Raw genomic sequence first — 18,968 nt, forward strand, 5'->3', positions numbered from 1 at the left:
ACCAAAATTGCACTTAAGGCTCAGATCAACATGGTTGCCCTGGACCGTGGGATATTTTGCAAAGGAATCCAGCAGCCATATTTTCCAACCTGGAGTGCAGTATGTCATCAACAAAACCAATGGTGTTGAAAATGCAGGTCAGGGCCCGGAAGCTGGTGCAGGAAGTTACATATCTCACAGGCACACTAGATGATGCAGAGGGTAGATCCAGATGCAATAATGTACGGATAGTTGGCTTGCCTGAATGGATGTAGGGGCAGTGTGCTCAACAGGACATTAAGCAGTGGTTGTCAGAGACTGTGCTGGACAGGAAGGTTGGCAAACTTTTCGCAATGGAAAGACCACACCATATTTCTGGCAAGCCACAGCTGCCTGGACTCCTACGTAGAGTCATGGTGGTGAGACTGCTCAGCTGTAGGGATCAAGACAGTATTTTGCAGATAGCAAGAATGCATGGTCCCTGGCAGGTGGAGGGAGTAAGTGTAAACATACACCCAGACTATACCACCATGGTCCAAAGACAGAAAATTCTTCATGAGAATTAAGAGAGACTTTTGGAAACTGTGCATTCCATAATTTTTTTAAACTCTTTTCATAAGGCTTCAGAAGTCTGGGACTAGCTGGAACAGCATGGATTTGAAATTCCCCAAGGACGTCAAGAGGACCAATGGCAAGGATGGTAGTGACATACGGGAAGACACCACCCCAAAGGAAAGGCAGGGATCTTCCCAACAGTTATCAAAGCTTCTTGCTCCAGATGAATGTTGTGGTAGAGATCCAACAGTGGCAGCAGCTTGCTGTGTCAAACAGGTGAAATGCTTGAGAACATGAGACTACAAGTTTTGAGGGCAACTTAGTTCGCTTAATGGTGAAGTCTGATGGTGGAGCATTGCCAGTGCTGACCCCAATGATGTCAGACATAGTGATATGAATGGGGGTGAGATGGAATCCCCACCGTACTCAGCCTGATACATAGGGGAAAAAAGGGCTCTTTGTGATAACAATGTTAGGTTTTCATGTTTTGTTGGTGGGACCTTGCCCCAAGTCTCTCCCTCCTCTTTTGCCTCCTCCTTCACTTTTCTTCTCCTTTTGTTTTTCACTGAGATAATTGTATTTATAGCCATTGTGTATTGATTCATTAGCTACATTGAATAACATGGAAGGGCAATAGATATTGCATGCATTGGGGAAGAGGGCAGTTTGAAGCCCTTAGCGTGAGGAGATTGGGAGGGTGGGGTGTGTACGGGGTGGGGAGGTTTCATACCGGTGAAGACATGAATTTGATGTAGTGCATGCGGGTGGGACTACTGGTCACAGGCCTGCTGATTGGGGCTATGACGTGACTGACCCAGAGAGTGTGCCATTGACCCTGAAGATTCTCTCAGGAATGTAATTTGGCTGGGTAGTACATTGAAGAGAGGAATTGTACATACATTTTTGATGGAACACAACACAGGTGTTTTTCTTCACCAGGAGACCCACCTCGTTGGCAACAATTGCCAGTTGGAAAAGCAAGGGCAAATATAAGATGTTGGTGCATCCAGGCTTCTCATGGGTTTAAGAGGGGTAGGAGTTTTCATATGTAAGACACTTCCTTTCCAGGTGAAAGATACGTGGGTTGACATGCTGGGATGCCAAGCGGCAGTCGCCGGCAGCTGGAATGATGAAAGCCTGGTGGTGGCCTCCTGGTATTTCCCCCATGAGCTACAATCTCAGTGGTTGGAGCAGTTAGGGGAGTGGTTAGTGAAGGTCCCAGAGGCGCTTTTTATTGTGGGAGGTGGTCTTACGACGTAGGAAGTAACCTAGATAGAGTGGAGTCTCCAGGTGGGCAGGTGAGAGTGGACAATAGGCTGCCTACAGTCCTTGAGGCCATAGGCTTAGCCAACCTATGGAGAACCATGCATCTGGGAGAGAGACAATTCTCATTTGCCTCTAATCATCAGACTGGATTATATTTTAGTACTCCATTATTTTATGGGCAGGTACAGGGAGAACTGCTATCTGCAAGGGGCATTTCCGATCATTCGCCATTGTTGACGATGCTGCAGGCATCGCGTTTACAAAGAAACTGTAATGGCGCCTAGACGTCTGAGAACTCATAAACAGGAATATGAGAAAGTATATTGCCCACGCCACGGATATATACTTCACTGAGAGTAAGGTACCCATTTACTCCGAAGTCATACTCAGGGAGGCCTGTAAGCAGTAATCGAAAGGCAGATAATAGCCCACATTATTGAGACAAAGAGGGAGAGAGACAAAGCAATGTCAGACCTAGAAAACCACCTCCAGATTCTCAGAGCAAAATATTTCACGGCCCCCTGACCTGAGTGCAGCCATGCAACTGGAGCAATTAAGAGAGGAATATTCTGATTCTTTCTCAGCACAAAGCAAGAGCATACTTTAGATTGAAGCAAGGATGTTTGTTTGATGCAGGTGATAAGATGGGGAAACTATTGGCTTGACTGGCCAAGTGGAACGAAGGGCAAAAATGGGTACATAGAGTGCACATACCAGAGGGGATACTGATACACACAGCTAGTGACATAGCTGAAGCCTTTGTCTGATCACGGAGATTGCTATATACAACCAAACGAGTTATATTGGAAACCATGTTAGAGAGGTTTGTGGACGATATCCTGCTACCCAGCCCTCCCTGTTGACTATAGGACAGCATTCAGCAGAGATCTGACAGCGAATGAGCTGGAAATGGCAATTTTACAGATGAAGTCAGGGAATACTCGGGGTCCGAAAGGGCCTGCCGGCTGGGTTTTTTAAATGTGTGAAGTGCAAGCTTACAGACCCATTATTTAGACTTTTTCAAAAGATGAGAAAATATGGTATACTTCAGAGGGATCTCAGGCAAGCCACAAAAGTTATGATCTATCAAAACGTTCAGCCTGCTGAAGATTGCGCATCTTATAGATCAATCTCGTTGTTAAACTTGGAGCCAAATATTTTGGGCAAGGCCTTAGCTACCCGATTGATAATGGTGGTGGAAGATCTGGTACACCCCTATCAATCAGGATTTATAACCCACAGAGCCACTAGACCCAACCAACAATTTTTTGTGTTTTTTATGGCATGGACAGAGAAGATACAGAAACCGGTAATTCTGCTGGAGCTTGATGTGAAGAAGACCTTATTTCACATAGGGTGCACGTCTCTTGTTTGTGCTATGGCATACCTTTAAACAGGTGTGCTATGAGCAAACAGGGAAAGTGCACCCTATTACAGTGAATGCGCTGACCCCATGGCAGCTGTGGACTCGTGCTGCCCTGGGGGGCAGAACACTCAAGTGGAATACAGGGCTGCAGATACAAATCCGCTACGTGTGTCACTGTGCAGGTTGAAACCCTTCTGCACTTTAAAGGGGTATTAAAAGATCCCCTAACAGGCGAGTGCAGTGAGTGACAGCACCCTCCTGCAAGGGAATATATGGAGCGTCCATGGGAATCACTTTATACCCTCCAGAGGGCTGCCAACACAGGCCACACTGACAGCGCATGTTCAGTACAGCTCTTGTCATCTTCTTTGCCTATGTGTCCGCGTGTGCCCAGAGGCAAAGAGATTTTCTCATTTGCATGGGGTCACAACCCCAAGCAAGTGATGGAATGCTCTCATGAGATAGAAGTGGTGCTATATGTGTGCCTGTGCTATCTGTATTTCAGAAGAAGTTGCAAAAGCGCCTGTGGCCCCTTCTGTAACACCAAAGGGTCCCAGGGATGCACATAGTGGGCACACATGCCAGTTTCCCCCCCTGAGGGACATTCCGCAATATGGCTCCTAGAGTGGCCATGTCTTGTGGCCATTTTGACAGAGATGTGTTTTGGTCCCTCTCTATGGCCTGGATCCGACTGTTGCACAACCGCCCATTGGCATGGGTTTTGAGTTATGGTTCTATGTTGGGGTTAATTTCTGCTGGAGAGAGGGAAGAGACAGGGATTTCCTCTGCCCCCCATGATTTTTGCATTAGCAATGGAGCCCCTGGCCCCATGGGTCAGTTGTGATGCTCCACTTGGGGTATTTGTTTGGACCACAACAGGGAGGATCTCCTCTCTCTATATGTCGATCACATATTTGGCTGGACTGAAAGATTCAATTGCAAGGATTTTCATTATTCTAGAACTTTTTGGGAATCATTCCTGCGTTCATATAAACATGAACAAGTTTGTGGCATTTCCCCTAATAGATTGAGTACCAAGAGCTGACTGGTAATGCCTGGTGGCCCAGGAGCCTGAAAGCTTTGTATATTTGGGGATCTTCTTGACAGAAAATCAGGGACTCATCTATCAGCAACACTGGGCCTGGATCCTGGAGGTGTATTCCAGAGCCATCAGTCATTGGTGAAAGCTGGCACTGTCACTAAAGGGCAGGGCGGCTCTTTTTAAAATGATTTATGTACCCAAGTTCCTATATGTTTAGCAAATTTACCATTGTAAAATACATGAGGATTTCTTATGTCGGGTAGACCAGGAGGCAAACTCCCGCCTTGGGATGGTGGGACACAAGGATAGCTTTGGCTATACTAAAGAGGAAACAGTTTGTAGGGGAACTGGAGCTGCCGGGTATGTGGTATCCCTCGGGTTATCAGAATCAAGGTCCCGACAATGCCCGTGGCATCAATCACCTGAACACAAAATGGAATCAGAGAACATCTTCCCCGTCCAAAGCGACATATCTCATGCTGATGAGAATATTCAATTACCGCATCAGGCAACATGTCATGTCGGCTACAGTTATATCCAGATCTGAGTAGTACAACGTCACCTCTGATGGGGTCGGCGAGGTTGACTCAAAAGGCTCGCAGAAGGAAAACAAACATATGGGACATTACCCACTGGGTTGGGAAAGGACTGTCGCACCACTCTGTCAGGAAGGCAAAGTGTGTTGACAAAGATAGATCATCATCAAGAACACAAAAGGGGATGAGTGCGGAACATGCACCTTCCCGGATGGTCAAAGAGCTCAACATTCCCAAACGCGAGTGGGAGCGGATGAGACGAACAGAGCCAGCAAATGAGTCCCAGAACCGAACCAGGACACTCAGTTCAGATAATGCCTTACTGTCTGATACACAGGACTGTGAACACGAGGACCTTGCTGCTCCTGCTCGAAAAGACGAAAGAAGCGAAACGACAAGCAGATGCTCGGAAAAACAAGCGTCACAAAGGAAAACAGACTGTCACTACCGGGCTGAGCCGTTATCAGTCACACAGCAAGAAGGAATCATGATAACTGCGGAATCTGAGAATAAGCAGTATGATTCGACACTACTGATGCTTGAAGAACAGACTGTCCGCCGACCTGTGTGGCTGATTGAAGAATTGCGAACACTGTGGAAATGAAGTTCATTTTGTTAAGAAAGGGGGAGATGTAAGACTGTGTGGTGTAGTCTAGTGTTTGTGGGGTGGAGTTAAGGGGAGGAACAGGAACGGGAGGAGCCAGGGACAGGAACTAGGGCAGTGAGTGTAGGGACGTGATAAGGAATGGATGTATCCAATAAAGCTCCTAAAGTATAAAAAAAAGGGGAGAAACAGGAACGGGAGGAGCCAGGGACAGGAACTAGGGCAGTGAGTGTAGGGACGTGATAAGGAATGGATGTATCCAATAAAGCTCCTAAAGTATAAGTTTGTGTCCGCCTATTATTGCTGTCAAAACACGACATCTGGTGACGAGGATGGGATGGTCGCGCTGTACCCCGCGCGAATCCCAGGAGCTGTGAGATCCGCCCTGTGAGGCACAGGCAGCAGGTCGCCGTCGCGACAAACGTGCCCAAGTGAAGACCGCCGCTGAGGTAGATGCGGATAGTCTTGTGGTGGGTGCCTCATAGCTCCGTGGCCAGAAAACCACGTGGAGCGCAAGCTTGAAAGCGTCGTCGAGCGCCGAAGTTCAGATGCTCACCCCCGATGCGTAAGGTTACGCATGGTCGCGCGCGTGAGCGAAGATAAGGACGTCGGGAGCCTACCCCGGTCCTACCTGCAGATCAGCGCTGTAACGGTAGTCCTCTGAGGAGCTTTGGAGAAGATTGGAAGTCCGGCGTGGAGGTGCAGTGGTCCTGGCCTGGTGCGCCGGTTCCTGCAGCCCGGCGTGGTGAGTGAACACAGGGATGCAGTGGAAAATACATAGAAATCAATGAGAGCCCGAATCTCGTCGAAAACGAGATTCCCAAGTCGGCGGCCATCTTAGGAACAGGCAATTTCCTCCAATCCCCTGTCAGGGATCTGTGACGGCCATTTTGAAGTCAGGCAAATACAATTTAAGGGATAAGGATTGGTATATACAAACGAACAAGCATTGGTAAAGGTAAACTAACAAGCACTGGCAAATGTAAAAGAGCAAGCACTAGCGAATGTAAAGGAACAAGCATTGATAAATATAAGCAAACAAGCATTGGCAAAGGTAAAGGAACAAACATTGACAGATGTGAGAGACACAATGAAGCAAGCACAAGCAAATACAAGAAGTGCAATAGAACAAGCATGAGCAAATGCAAGAGACAAATAAAGACAACAGTGAGCACAAACAAGCACTGATACAAGCAACAAGAAGTAGGATGAACCAAAGTGACTGTTATTAACAAGCACTGGCAAAGGCAAGATTTGCAGCGCACCAAGCGCAAGCAAGTACCAGAAACAAGCGACGATCGCACGGAAGATAAACAAGCACGAGTACAAGCAACATGAAGTGAAAGGAACAAAAGTGTCAATAACCACAACAAGCACTGGCAAGTGCAAGAGATACACTGAAAACAAGTACAAGCAAACACACGCTTCAAGTATAAGCAAGCCCGAGCAAATGCAAGCCTCGACGTGAACAAGTACAAGCCCGCTCAAATCTGGAATGCCACAATGCACCAAGTAAATGCAGATCCCGAATTTAACAAGCATGAGCAAAGGCTAGCTCCAAAGTAAACGGGCAGCACCACGTGAGGATAAATAATTAAAAGTAACCTAAGCTAAGAAGGTAAAGGATCCAGAAGCATGAGTAAACAAATATCAAGGAAGCCTTCTATCATCAACTAAGTGATTGGATAACCTGCACTGGTACGGGAGGAAACACAAGAACAAGATGTCAACGTTGCCACGTATCATCGCCGAAGAAGCCCAAACCTCCGGCAGCTAAGCACACAACACGAAAGAAAGTGGGAGTTCGCTGAGCCACGAGTCACGCTTGGTGCAGCTGAATGGTGGCCATTTTGAACTCAGGAAATCCAACCTTAACTCACTGAAGCATACTGAGACAGTCGCGCCAAGGGCGGACAACATACAGTAGTCACCCGGGAGCGGCGAATCTTACCAAAATCAAAGGAAACAACCAAACAAAGGCTCTCGAGGAGGGTCAGCAAAAGAAGACAGGAAGCAAAGAGAACAGTCCTGTGATATTGTCATACTAGCACATTCCACCATCATGCCGGTTTCAAAACAAAACACACAAATCTAACCCCTGCATTGGAGTAGCAGCCCCAGTGACACAGACCAGCAACCAGAGTTTGGGTCCCAAATAGAACCGGTGGTTGGAATCACTGGATGCATTTCTTGACACAACCGGAGAGCGAAGAGATAGCAAACGTCTACTACTAGTACTTCAACTGGTGGGTCACGAAGGCCGACGCTTAATCAGAACATTTTCAGCAAAGGACACAGAGACATATAGAAAACTCAAAGAGACGATACGCGCTCATTTCAACACAAAGGAAGACGTAGATCATGAATGCATCGTCTTCAACGCAGCACGGCGGGAACCAAGGGAATCATTACCAAACTTCATAACGAGGTTACAAAAGTTGGTACGATACTGGCAATTCAATACATTTACAAATGAGGAAGCGATTCGTCTCCGGGCAAATGAGAGCTGTTCAAAACCAGACACACAGCGCAAGATACTTCAAAGGCAATTCTCGTTAAAGGAAATCATCAGGAGGGCAGAAGCTGGAGAGCGAGCCAAAGCAAAAGAATCGTCAAGAGAATTGCATTTTAATGCAAGAAAGGAAGACAAGAGAAAGGAGACAGCTCTCATGTCAGAGCATAAAACTCAAGAGACAAACGAAACCAGAAAGAGGGAGGGCGAAGGCAGACTAGAGACAAGACAACAGTAGAGACAAAGTGACATGAAATACTCTGAGTCAATGCAAAAGACAGTGGAATATGGCAAACAAAAGACTGAGATGATCCAGGATTATGACAGCCTCACTGATATAACCTCAGTTAGCTATTCAACCTCAAGGAGTCATTCAACAAACGGTACAAACTATTCTGAAGAAGAGTCGAGTCGGACAGACCACATGGATGGAACTGATGACAGCCTGCTCAACAAGTATGAAGGAAAGACAAGCTACAGAAGACCGGACCAGTTATGTCAACCCTGGAAACCGGTACACAAACACACCTGAGCAACCCGCGGTTCACCAATCTTCATAGATGAGTCCGAAGAAACATCAAACCGTGGGATACATCACGCCCATGGCACCAACGTTAGTGCACTCAACATGCAAGAAGAAGAAACAAACCACATGAGGCGGGGTAAGCCACTCAGACACCAAAAAGGGAGAGGCATGTGCACTCAAGACACCCCTAACAATGATAAAGCTGAGAAGAGACACTCAATGTTACATGAGAAGGGCACAGACCAACTGCTCCAGGATCAAACTGAAGAAGTAAACGTGTGGCTGGCAAACAACCTCTCCACAACAATAACACAGAAAACACTTCAAGAGATGTACCCAGAGAAATGTACCACTGATAGCTCCGACTCCAGAAGCATGTCATCACAGGCTACCAGCTCAAGAAGTCTACCAGTCGAGACACTCCCAAAGGAACGGTCTCACAGGAAATCAGTAAAAGACTACTCGGATTCAGAAAGCATGTCGGTACGATCCCTTGGGTTATCAGAATCAAGGTCCCGACAATGCCCGTGGCATCAATCACCTGAACACAAAATGGAATCAGAGAACATCTCCCCCGTCCAAAGCAACATATCTCATGCTGATGAGATTATTCAATTACCGCATCAGGCAACATGTCATGTCGGCTACAGTTATATCCAGATCTGAGTAGTACAACGTCACCTCTGATGGGGTCGGCGAGGTTGACTCAAAAGGCTCGCAGAAGGAAAACAAACATATGGGACATTACCCACTGGGTTGGGAAAGGACTGTCGCACCACTCTGTCAGGAAGGCAAAGTGTGTTGACAAAGATAGATCATCATCAAGAAGACAAAAGGGGATGAGTATGGAACATGCACCTGCCCGGATGGTCAAAGAGCTCAACATTCCCAAACGCGAGTGGGAGCGGATGAGACGAACAGAGCCAGCAAATGAGTCCCAGAATCGAACCAGGACATTCAGTTCAGATAATGCCTTACTGTCTGATACACAGGACTGTGAACACGAGGACCTTGCTGCTCCTGCTCGAAAAGACGAAAGAAGCGAAACGACAAGCAGATGCTCGGAAAAACAAGCGTCACAAAGGAAAACAGACTGTCACTACCGGGCTGAGCCGTCATCAGTCACACAGCAAGAAGGAACCATGATAACTGCAGAATCTGAGAATAAGCAGTATGATTCGACACTACTGATGCTTGAATAACAGACTGTCCGCCGACCTGTGTGGCTGATTGAAGAATTGCGAACACTGTGGAAATGAAGTTCATTTTGTTAAGAAAGGGGGAGATGTAAGACTGTGTGGTGTAGTCTAGTGTTTGGGGTAGAGTTAAGGGGAGGAACAGGAGCGGGAGGAGCCAGGGACAGAAACTAGGGCAGTGAGTGTAGGGACGTGATAAGAAATGGATGTATCCAATAAAGCTCCTAAAGTATAAGGTTGTGTCCGCCTATTATTGCTGTCAAAACACGACAGGTAATACTATTGGGCGGCAACATTTGTTTGAGTCTACCAGAGACGTAGTTCAGATGTGGAGGAGGGTGACTTCTCTATTGGGATGGAAGGTTAGGGTAACTCTAGAGATACCACTGTGGAACTCCGATGATTTGCAAGACTTTTTAGAGTGGAGGGGTATCATAGATGGGTATATTTATGTATCTCTAGGGTAGGGGATCTGTGAACATAAGAATGGATGGTCTAATTCACAGACTTACAGCAACAGTTTGAACTCTCTGGGAGCCAATACCTGTGATATGTCCAAGTTAGACATAGATTTATAGATTTATCTGGGAAAACAGTGGACTACACCCCCCCTGGAATTTAGGGTCAAAGCACTGCAAATATATCATATCCCAGATATATGGTACCCTTCTTAGTAATAGCCACCCCCAATGAAGTTGAGGGAAAAAAGGGAATTGGAAGATGATGACTGGACTGAGCCCTGCTGATATCTAGGTGTGAGTGCCATTAGAGCAGGGTCCGCCTTGTACAACTGAAGATCCTACACAGGGCGTGCTTTGAACGGACGCAAATGTTCAGAATGGAGAGGGTTGAAAACGACTTGTGTATTAGAAGTTGTAAGAGACAGATCCCTGCTATACACATTGTGGGAATGTCCTAAAGTTCTGGCAAGGGATAATCCGTAGGTTAACTTAAGTACTGGAGACACCAATTGTACTTACACCGCAATTGGTGGCCCTGGGCCTATGGCGGGTATCTGACCCTGGATAGATACACCCATCTCTTTTGCCACTTGGCACTCATGGTTACCAGGAGTGATATAATTTGTAACTGGGGCAATGACACACTGCCAACTATTAAGGCGTGGGAGGCAAATATCAACAGATGCATGTGAGCCGAAGAACTGGTGTAGATTGCACAGGGAAGCCCACACAAGTTTATAAAAATATTGAGTCCGTGGAAGAATACAATGGAGGGCTTAGAGTAAGAACGGAGGGAGGAGGAGCAAATGCAGAATCCATAATACAGTTATATCTATGTAGAGACCTCAGCCTAGAATGTCCTCTATTATTATGATTCAGGCAATTATCTGTATTTTTGAACGTGATTCATGTACTGATGTACAACCACTGGTATTAATCATGTTATTTTTTGCAGCGAAAATAAATAAAAAAGTTTTTATAATATAGCAACGAGAACATTGGAATTTTAAATTTAATTGCAAAAGTTAATATATATTTTTCAGGTTTGAAACTTGATGAGGGGCTATCTATTGTTTTGTGGAATCTTGTCTATTATTGCAATGGGACTTCTGTTTCCTATAAAATCTAATGTGCAGTGAAATGCATTCATGTTTTCTGCTGGCACCCACACAAAGGTTAATTTAACTATGTATTGATGCCTGAAACCAGATGTTTCCATATGTGGCAACTGCAGTTATGATGCAATGGGATACACGTTCTGCTCTTGACGACTGAATATTGCCACATCAGTACTTTTAAAATGTATTATTTTTATGGTAACACAACATGACATTCATTAAAAACGACCCTTGTCTGTTACACAGTGTACTCATCCGTTTTTTAACCTAAAGTATTATTTTCACTTTGCACTGACTGTGTTGGTCAAATAACATATCATCCTACCAACAGAAGACCCAAACATATTAACAACAGTGACGATCTCGAATCTTTTACACAGTATATTCCAGTCATCTGCTGACATTTTATACTATTCATTTTCAATTGAGAGAGGTATTTTCCGCAACCCAGTCCACAACTAGTGTGTCTGTCTGTGCAACTTACTCCAGGCTTAGATGTGACAGATTCCTGATTTTTCAAGAGTGGGCACATGCATTGCTAACAAGTGGCTGGCGTGAGACTGGTAGACCACCTGGTTTGCATGTTAAGGAGAGAAGCAGTGCATAGCGCAGCCTTTCTTCATGGAATACCGTGACTGGAAACAATAGTAATTGGGCTCAGTATTTCATCAGAAGAGGGAAATAGGAGGTTGTGATAGCAATGGCTTATACGTTAAGAATGTAACTTGTTGAGCATTGGGGAGAACATACTGGCAGTTAACGAGCCATCTATGTATGGCATAAGACAAACACACCCAGCTGCCAGAATCAACTCAAAAACCCAAAGATGTAGGGCCTCATTTACAATGAATAGACATAGGGTAGCACCGCAAGTCTTTTTGCTGCACTGCCCTGCGCCACTTCAAAATGGCAGGAATTCACTGTATTTGCACAATTTGGTGCCTACTGCCATGCAGCCACCTTTGCACCATAGTGCAAGGATGTCTGCAATGTTGGCAGGATTGTTTTTAGGCAGGAACGGACACGTTCCAGCACAAACACAATCCATTGAGGATTTTTCCTCTTTCTACATGTGTTGCACAATGCAGCACACGTAGAAAGAGGAAAAAACGAGGAAAGATAATGATATTTCTCCTTGTTACACCTCCTCTAGAGAGGTGTACAGTTTTGCACATTCCCAGGTTCACAGATCCTTGTGAATCTAGAAATGTGTCAAAACCCATTAGTGTTGCATGAGAAAACCCACCACAACGCCCATGGACTGCCCCCTCACGCAGTGTAAGGCAACGCAGTGACTTTTGCGATGGTGCCTTACACTATATGTACGAATCCATGAAGAGCCACGCGAAGTGGCTTCGGATGCCTCGTAGATATGGGTCTGCACTTTGTGTCACCGGCGCATCATAAAACAATTCGCACCCGTGGTGCGAGGGGCTTGTAAATAAGCCCCCAAATGCTCTGCAAATTATCTGCCAAGATATGAGTTGAAAGAGACAACCATGAAAGTATCTAATCTCTACTTCCCCTGTTTACCAGAAGACAGTGAGTAAAAACCGAATGACTTGGCTGAGGCAGAAGAAGACACAAGGGAAAACAGAGAGTCCACTTTTAGCAAAGAGTGGATTGTAAAAGCATAGTTTGAATACTGTAGTACCAAGAGGATCAATACTCTGATATTCAAAATGGGGCACACATCTTTGTCTGACTAAGACACGTGCATCACCATACAGAACCGAGAGTATAAAGGTATTGTCAACAGCATTTATCTTGTATTGTCTCTGCCCAGTGTACCCTCCACCGTTTTGAACAGTTCCTTGATTCTGTTTAGAATTTAGAAACTGAAAGGTATTCCTTTGAAGGATAAATTGCCAGACCCCTCAGTCAAGCCCGTGTCTATATTTACAGACCTTTCCTTTATTTGTGCTTTCTGACCCTGAGGACATTTGTCCCAATTAGTCTTAGGTTTAAAGCGTGCATCTATTGTTTGAGGCTTTGTGGTAGTTGAGTGTGAAGAAACAACTTTAAAGGTATAAGGCCAGCCGCAGTCGGTGGTGGGAGTACCTGCAGGGTGGTGACGTGGGGAGAGGCAGGATGGGGGGGTAGTAATGTATGGATTACGGAGCTTTACAGGTATGTAAACATATAAATAAATAAAACGAATTTCGTTGCACTCAGCATCGCATTTGGGGATGCAGTGCACGCAACAAAATTAGTTTTTATTTATTTATATGTTTACTTACCTGTAAAGCTCCGTAATCCATACATTACTACCCCCCACCCTGCCCCTCCCCCCCATGTCACCGCCCAGCAGGTACTCCCAGTACTGACCGCGGCTGTATTAGGAGGTTATTCAGGTTTCAGAAGTCAACTCCTAGGCTCATCTTTCAGGTGGGCTGCAATCTGCTTCACCTCACACAAACATTCCAACTGCTAACAGCAGAGATTGAGGGTTGTACTAACAAGTGGGGAGAAGGGTAGTTTAGGATAGGACTCGTAGGGGAAGGAATTATTAGCACAGTATAACACTTCTCACTCCTTATGGAGATAAAGTAAGTCCTATGAAGACAGATTGCAATGTTTTATTAAGGTATTAAAAAGGAGATACCTAACTATTAACAGAACATTTTGCTGTATGTTTGGGGAGCCATAAATAAGGGTATACATAGTCCTGAGACAGAATATGAAGTTCAGCTCATTACAAAGTCCAGAAGGTCCCAGGGAACACAGATACAGTGAAAAACTTGGCATAAAAGTGGAGCAAACATTCAAATCTTTACATGGTGTTTGTGCAAAGAAGGGTTCATGTGACTCATTGGAGCCTTTGAAGGAAAAGTACAAGATTTGTTACATTATATTCGTTGGTTAGGGTACATTTTTATATCCCTATTAATGATAGGTCACCATTCCAATCTGTCCATATCCCAAGAGCGACCATCCTCTATGAAAACCACATTACTTTTAATTCCTGAGATTGTCATGGGACATGAGAATTTTCTGTGTTTTTTATTTCGTGGTCTACATCTTTTGCAAACATCCATTCTCCTATCTGCCAATGTTAGTCCTTGACTCCCTGTTATGCATAATATCACTTGTTGTATTTATTCTGGTGTTGGCTGACCCTTTCCTTCAGATATTCTATGTGAACCCATACTGGATCACGCCTGTTCCACCAGTTTGGTGTAAGCTTGGTACGTGGCTGTCTACCTTTAATTGAAACAAATTGAATACTCTAGTTACTCAAGTAAGTATGTATGGTGTGATAATACTATAGCATGTCTTGAAGGGAGATTTCAAATGGATTTATAGAAATTGTGGATAGTTGAAGACATTCTTCAGTCATTCTGCTGATTCTTTCTACCAGTCCATTGGCATTGGGACAGTACCAAATAGTTTTAAGATAGCATATGGATAAATCAGTTAGGAACTTCCTCTCTACCTCTGAAGTGATCTGCACCCCATGGTCTGTTACTGATATTGTAGAGATTCCTTTGCTAAGGAATGTGTCTATAAGGAAAGTAATCAGAACCTTTGACTTGCCTGCACCCCCAACTTAAACTCCATGTTATCAGCAACAAGTAAATACAATGAAAAAAACAAAAAAGGAACAAAAGTAGAGGTGCTGCCAACACAAGCATTTTGTAAAGAACTGTACTGAACTTACTTGATCATCCCCAAAAAGTAGATTCCAACTTCAAAGTCTGGTTGATGAAGAATGATGCTCAGGTGGTACACATTTTATTCAGAACACAACATTCTGAGATTACTCCAAGTTAAGTCTGTGCAATGAAAAGGATGACTAGGCTAATGAAAACATTAAGTATTTTGAATAATACTGCAAACTGTGGGCCTCATTTATGAAAACTATTGCATCGCTGCGTGAAAATAGCAATGCAACAGTTTTCACTGCGCCCTCCTTGCGACATGATGGATCCGTCATATTTACTTGTTGACGCATCCTGTCACAAGGAATTATAGATACGTCAGTAGTACTGACGTATCTGTTGGTGCAAAAGTGACTAATTGCTGGGCTGTGTCTGAAAACAGACGCAGCTCCAGCATTGTGTCCTTTCACATGTGGCAAGCCCAATATGAAATGGCCTGCATCAGTCTTAGCATGCTGTGAGGCAGGCGTAAGATATTGATGTAGTAGCGTCCTAGAAGTGGCGCAGTGAAATCTGATAGATTTCTCTACGTCGGCCTTTTTTCTCCATCTGATCTAGCCCCCCTGTATTTACAGTGTATTCTCACCGGACCTTCTATTCAGGCATTTGTGTACCATTATTTGTTTGGTTTTTAACTAGAGCAATGAAGTATGAATGATGTTGTATGACTGTGTTTTTATTGAGGATTGATGAGCTATGTGCGGTTTTGTGTGGAACTTCACTGTGGATTATGAACTATTTATGAATTGTCATTTTGTATGATTAACTTGTCTATGGTGTGAACTAAATGATAAAAATATAAAAAAATAAAGTGAAAAATTGACTCCATACAAATGTTGTAATTGTCTAACTCGGCATTGCCCTCCGGTCCATAGAGGTATTTAAGTAATTGGGACCCTAGTATAGGGCCTTGCTATCTACGGCAGGGTCCTTTCTTTCTTATAATATGATGATGTAGTCATGCATGATAAACCAATCTTGATGTGCTTGGGAAAATCATAGAAATTCCAAGAAAAAAAATTAAGTTTAAAGTGACGTTATAGTCAGGTTTATATTCTGTATTTTTTATTCTGTTTAGCGTTCCTTTGCTCCCTTGCCCTCTGTGCCCCCCGCTCCATTCTTCCCGCCGCTGCTCCCCTGCGGCCCGCCCCCTTTTGCCTTCTGTGTCCCTTCCCCTCGCCCGCCCCGCTCCCGCCTCCCAGCTGCTCCTCCTTCCCACTTCGCCTCTTATGGAGGTTGCCGCGCAGAAGTGCATGGGATGGGCGCAGCGGGCGTGCCGCCGGTGCGCCGAAGGTGCGCCAAAGGTAAGCTCGTCAGCGCCCGTCCGCGCCTGGACCACGCCCAGCGCCAGAACCCCTGCACCCTGCGCCCCCACCACGCCAGACTGCACTACGACTCCAGCACCCTCCACGCACTCAACCCCGGACGACACCACCCCTGCTGCCAGGCCATCCCGAAGCATACCCAAGGGCCTTTCACCTGCCGGAACTGCAGATACACCAGCATCCAGCCCGCCAAACCACCAGCCAGAGAACCCAACCACCTCAGATGCATCCTCCTCAACACCCGCTCCGCTCGCAAGCACGCCATCGAACTCTAGGACCTCCTAGACTCCACCGCCCCCGACGTCGCCTTCCTCACGGAGACCTAGCTGAACTCCACCTCAGCACCTGACATCGCCATAGCCTTCCCACAGGGCTACAAGATCTCCCGCAGAGCCCGCGCCAATGGAGTTGGAGGGGGAATCCTTATCTTCCACAAAGACACCCTCAGAGCTCCACCATCATCGACAAAACCCTCACCACTGCTGAGCACATGCACTTCCAGATCCACACCGACCCCAACACGACCCTCAGAGGACCACTCGTTTACAGACCACCCGAACCACGACCACAGTTCAGCGACACCATCACCGACCTCGTCAGCACCCACGCCCCGCCTCCAATGACTACATCCTCCTCGGGGACTGGAACTTCCACCTCGAGAACAACAACGATGCCAACTCCACCGCCCTGATCGACAATCTCGCCAAACTCGGACTCAAACAGCTCGTGACAACTCCCGCCCATGCCGCTGGACACACGCTGGACCCCATCTTCTTCGCAAGCCCGCACATCTCCTTCGACCACACCACCGTACCCCACTGGACTGACCACAGATGTGTCCACTTCACCTTCAGGAAACCCACCACACACCACCGCACCCAACAATTGCCACGCCGCAACTGGGACAAGGTCACCAAGGACCAACTGACCACCACCCTCGCCCTGAGACCACCTGCCGACCCCATCGACCCTGACACCGCCACTACCAGCCTCAAACAGTGAATCGACAACTGGGCCAACACCCTCGCCCCTCTCAAGATCTCTACAACCAACCACACCAAGAAGAAAGCCGCCTGGTTCACCGAAGACCTCCGGACCTCCAAGCACACCTGTCGGAAGCTGGAGAAGAAATGGCTCCACAACCGATCACCAGACAGCCTCGCAGCCCACAAGAACGCCACTCGCAGACACCACCAACTCATCAGGACCGCCTTCAAGGACCGCCTTCAAGGACCGCCTAGACAACAACGCACACAACACCAAAGAGCTCTTCAGCATCGAGAAAGAGCTCTCCAACCCCAGCTCCAACACCAACGACATTCCACCATCACAAGACCTGTGCGACTTCCTGGCCACCTTCTTTCACCGCAAGATCACCGACATCCATGACAGCTTCAACTGTGACACCCCCGCACCCACCACCAAGACCACCATCCCCACGACCTCCACCCACACCAGTCGCCTGACCACCTGGTCCAGGGCCGGACTGGGAACCAAAACCGGCCCTGGCAAAGTGCTCGCCGGCCCCCTCTCCCCAATCAGGGGGGGTTGGAGGTTCCGCCGAGCGCTGTGCCAGGGCCGGTTTTCGGACGATTTTGTTGCAGGGCCGATTTTGCAGCTATGCTGCAAAAACGGCCCTGTAACAAAATAGGCCCCCTGGGGCTCAATACCGGCCCCCACCCTTGCGGCGCACCGGGGGATTGCCCAGTGCCCGCTATGGCCAGTCCAGGCCTGGCCTAGTCCAACGTCAGCGACAAAGACACCATCAAAACCATGAACTCCATCCACTCCGGATCCCCATCCGACCCCCACCACGTTTTCAACCTAGCCAGCACAACCATCGCACCCCACCTCCGGAAAACAATCAACATCTCTTTCGAGACAGCATCCTTCCCGGAAAGCTGGAAGCACGCCGAGATCAAAGCCCTTCTGAAGAAACCCAAGGCGGACCCCAAGGACCTCCAGAACTTCCGGCCCATCTCCCTGCTCCCGTTCCCGGCAAAAGTGACAGAGAAGATTGTCAACAAACCGCTAACTCGATACCTCGAAGATAACAACATCCTGCACCCCTCCCAATCATGCTTCCGCAGCAACCACAGCACCAAGACCGCCCTCATCGCCGCCACCGACGACATCAGGATCCTGATGGACAAAGGAGAAACAGCCGCCCTCATCCTCCTGGACCTGCCAGCTGCCTTCGACACAGTCTGCCACTGCACCCTATCAGTGCGGCTCCATGACACCGGAATTCAAGAGAAGGCCCTGGCCTGGACCACATCCTTCCTCTCCGGCAGAACCCAGAGCGTCCGCCTCCCACCCTTCCGCTCAAAAATCACCGAGATCATCTGCGGCTTCCCACAGAGATCCTCCCTTAGCCCGACGCTGTTCAACATCTACATGGCACCTCTCGCCCACGTCGCACGACAGCACAACCTCAGCATCATCTCCTACGCTGACGACACCCAGCTGATCATATCCCTCGCCGAAGACCCCCAGACCGCCAAAGCCAACCTCATCAGAGGAATGAAGGCCGTGGCCGACTGGATGAAGGACAGCAGACTGAAGCTGAATTCAGACAAGACGTAGGTCCTCATCCTCGGACCCACCCCATCAGTCTGGGACGATTCCTGGTGGCTCACATAGCTAGGCACAGCCCCGGAACCCACCGACCACGCACGCAACCTGGGGTTCATCCTCGACTACACCCTCTCCATGACCAGACAAGTCAACGCCGTCTCTGCGTCCTGCTTCAACACTCTCCGAATGCCCTGCAGAATCTTCAAATGGATCCCTCTCAACACGAGAAAAACCGTCACCCAG

This window comes from Lissotriton vulgaris, chromosome 2_1, assembly GCF_964263255.1.
Source record: "Lissotriton vulgaris chromosome 2_1, aLisVul1.2, whole genome shotgun sequence".
NCBI classification, from domain to species: domain Eukaryota; kingdom Metazoa; phylum Chordata; class Amphibia; order Caudata; family Salamandridae; genus Lissotriton; species Lissotriton vulgaris.